Source organism: Bufo bufo, chromosome 9 (assembly GCF_905171765.1).
Source record: "Bufo bufo chromosome 9, aBufBuf1.1, whole genome shotgun sequence".
NCBI lineage: Eukaryota > Metazoa > Chordata > Amphibia > Anura > Bufonidae > Bufo > Bufo bufo.
The window spans coordinates 82,235,713-82,239,608 of NC_053397.1; the positions used below are offsets into that span (position 1 = coordinate 82,235,713).

Below are 3,896 nucleotides of genomic sequence, written 5' to 3' on the forward strand. Positions count from 1 at the left end.
AGCTACCCCTTTAATAGTGGCCCCTGCCCCCTTAACAGTGACCTCCACTGCGCCCTGCCCCTTTAAGGTTAGGGCTTCACGACGACATGTGTCACGTGACATTTTGTCTCACCAATGTCGCGCAACAATTTTTATAATGACAGGCTATGTTGTCGCACTGCGACATGCTGCGAACAAAATAGTAGATAGATTCCAGCTCACCTGCTTAAGGCCTTCTGTCACAATGAACTCCTGGTGCGTGGAAAAGGTAAGACCATGGGAAACTTGGCTAATAGAAAAGATCCAGCACCAAGGAAATGTAAAGCTGTGCGCTCCTTTATTACAGTGGTAAAATTCATGCAGCAAATCAACAACATCCAGTGACATCCATCTGTTAAGTCAACGCGTTTCAAACAAAACTGTTCTTAATTATGACTTGTGGGATTTATCTCCATAGCTGGGTTTATAAAGGAAATTTCTGTTTAGGTTGCTTCCCTAAATGGGGGGTGGAAACAAAGGACGATCATGTGTGATCACTCATTCAGCTAATGGGAGAAATCCACGGGATTCAGTTGACAGCATAAAAAAGCATACAAAAAAACATACAAAAGCCATACAAAAGTTATCAAATAAAACCATGGTGATCATGTGATTAAAATAGAGAAAACATGCTACAAAGACTACCGTATATACTCGAGTATAAGCCAACCCGAATATAAGCCGAGGCCCCTAATTTTACCCCAAAAAAAGGGTAAAATTATTGACTCGAGTATAAGACTAGGGTACATATAGCATCTTATGCTGGTCCCCCTCATGGCCCTATGTGTCCCCTCATGTGTCCTAAACTGCGCACATAACTGGCTTTGTGTGTAAAGTATTTTACTAGTGTGTAAAACAATCTCTCTCCTATTGATAACATGGCCGCCTCTGTACTCACTATCACTATGAATGCACTACAGCGAGCGTGAGCTAGCTGGCCGGCGCGTGACTGACGTCACTTAGTAACGCTCCTCCCACTTCAGGAAGCAGGAGCGTTACTATGTGACGTCAGTCACGCGCCGGCCGGGTCGCTCGCTGCAGTGCATTCATCGTGAAAGTGAGTACAGAGGCTGGACCTGTTATCAATAGGAGAGAGATTGTTTCACACAGTAGTAAAATACTTTACACACAAAGCCAGTTATGTGAGCGGGGCCCCTTCATATATAATCGCGGCATTTTCGGGTCAGCCAAATCGCTCCTACTGGGAGCTTAACAGAGGTGCCGCGCGGACGTGCTGGGAGCTGACCGGAGCAGCTGCAAAGTAACAGCTTCTCCGGCCCCCAACATGTCATGGTCTGTATTATGGCAATGTAAGTTGCCATAATACAGACCTAGACTCGAGTATAAGACGAGGGGGCTTTTTTAGCACAAAAATATGTGCCAAAAAACTCGTCTTATACTCGAGTATATACGGTATGCAGATAAGTCAGCAAAAAGAGACTACCGATTAACCACTAAATATACCATATATGGTGGCGCTGGAGTCTGCTGACAAACCGCTTAGTCTGAATACTGGCATATGCTGAAAACATATCATATACTATACAGGGCTGAGCCAGTCCACTTGGAGGTCCGTTTGAAATGAATATAATACAGCAAGGGCCTCATGTGTGTTTTAATAGATGCACATAAGCTCTTTCCTTAAATTCAAGCCAGCAGGGCTTCTGGTTTTCAAACGGATGATCATTCTATTATGTACATCTTGGAGGTTACACAGTTCCTGTTAACTCATAAGTATTTTTTTTTGACAACACATTTTTCTTGCAAATACAGGGTGTGTCCATGGGGGCCAAGTTCTCCCCCTCGCTGGCGAATTTGATGTCGTATTGGGAGGAGCGATACATTTACACCGTGGACAACCCTTATATGATGTCTATGGAGTGGTATGGCTGGTATTTGGAGCAGCGTTGTGCCTGCCATACCCTCCTTCATTGACTACTTAAATGACAACCCCTATCACCTTAGTTTTGTCAGTCTGCATCACAAGCTTTCTATTAATTTTCTGGATTTGACTGTAACAGGCGTTCCCAACCAGATCATACACACTGCCACCTTTCGCAAATCCACTGCGGGGAATACAATCCTCAGAGCGGATAGTCACCATCCGATCCACACTATTAAAGCCATACCTGTAGGTGAGTACATTAGAGCAAGAAGAAATTGTAGTGACAATTTCTCATATACTACTGAATGTAGTAATATTGTTGTGCCATACCCACCATGGATGTTAATTAGAGCAGAAAATATAGCTCGCAATAAAACTCATAGGGATCGCCTCTTCTAAAATCATAATAATAATGACAAAACTAATTCACAGCAATAAAAGGTTCAGCAATAACAATAATATCAACCAAAGAAGAACACCAACTTTAGTACTTACCTACAGTAAACAATTCAACCTTATTAAACAGGCTGTCTCTGATAGCATCTCTATTTTGTTTGAAGATGACGCCTTGTACGATTTGTTAAAAGATGGATATAGAGTGGTTGCTAGACGGTCTCCCACATTGGCTTCTTCCCTTTCTCCTTCTTTATTCACATCAATCCCCAGAAAAAACAAACATAGAACATGGTTAAAATATGATGGATTTTGCCGATGTGGCAGCAACCCATGTAGAACATGTAATTATGCAGTACCCACAAAAAACTTTCATGACTCGGACCACAGTACAAGCTTTACCATTAAATCTTACATTGACTGTAATACGATGGGGGTCATTTATTTTATAAAACGCACACAATACGATATATTATATGTGGGGAACACAACAAGGAAATTCAAAACAAGAATTATGGAACATCTCAACTACATTATAAAATGGCTCTTACACAAATATATCCAGTGCGGCCAAACACTTCATCACCCAACATAATAGAAGTGTACAGTTTTTTTCTGCTTTTGGTATAGAGAGGGTTTGTCTCCCTTTTCTTGGAGGCAACCTAAAAAGACTTATTCTACAAAGAGAAGCCTTTTGAATCATCCGTTTGAAAACCAGAAGCCCTGCTGGCTTGAATTTAAGGAAAGAGCTTATGTGCATCTATTAAAACACACATGAGGCCCTTGCTGTATTATATTCATTTCAAACGGACCTCCAAGTGGACTGGCTCAGCCCTGTATAGTATATGATATGTTTTCAGCATATGCCAGCATTCAGACTAAGCGGTTTGTCAGCAGACTCCAGCGCCACCATATATGGTATATTTAGTGGTTAATCGGTAGTCTCTTTTTGCTGACTTATCTGCATAGTCTTTGTAGCATGTTTTCTCTATTTTAATCACATGATCACCATGGTTTTATTTGATAATTTTTGTATGCTTTTTTATGCTGTCAACTGAATCCCGTGGATTTCTCCCCATTAGCTGAATAAGTGATCACACATGATCGTCCTTTCTTTCCACCCCCCCCCCCCATTTAGGGGAGGAACCTAAACAGAAATTTCCTTTATAAACCCAGCTATGGAGATAAATCCAACAAGTCATGATTAAGAACAGTTTTGTTTGAAACGCTTTGGATGTCACTGGATGTTGTTGATTTGCTGCATGAATTTTACCACTGTAATAAAGGAACGCACAGCTTTACATTTCCTTGGTGCTGGATCTTTTCTATTAGCCATGCGACATGCTGCGACTGCATCCAAGATTGATTTTTCTGTGACAGTCATAGCATGTCGCAATGCAACACCATAGACTATCATTATAAAATTTGTCTTGCAACATCAATGTTGCCGTGTAGTTGTGCCCTATGCGTCGTGTGACTTATTGTCGCGTGACACATGTCGTCGTGTAGCCCTAGCCTAAAGCTGACATACAGCAGTGAAGAAAAATGGCTGGGTTGTTATGAAAACCTGGAGTAAAACTGTGTATATGTGGAGACTAAG

General features: G+C 41.6%; 1 long non-coding RNA gene across 1 annotated transcript; it reads left to right on the forward strand.

The window, feature by feature from the left end:
* Nucleotides 1–277: 277 nt before the first annotated feature.
* LOC120979583 lies at nucleotides 278–3,575 on the forward strand. The gene is made up of 3 exons (XR_005774325.1): nucleotides 278–400; nucleotides 2,636–2,640; nucleotides 3,506–3,575. It is a non-coding gene; the product is annotated as an uncharacterized LOC120979583 (long non-coding RNA).
* Nucleotides 3,576–3,896: the final 321 nt, after the last annotated feature.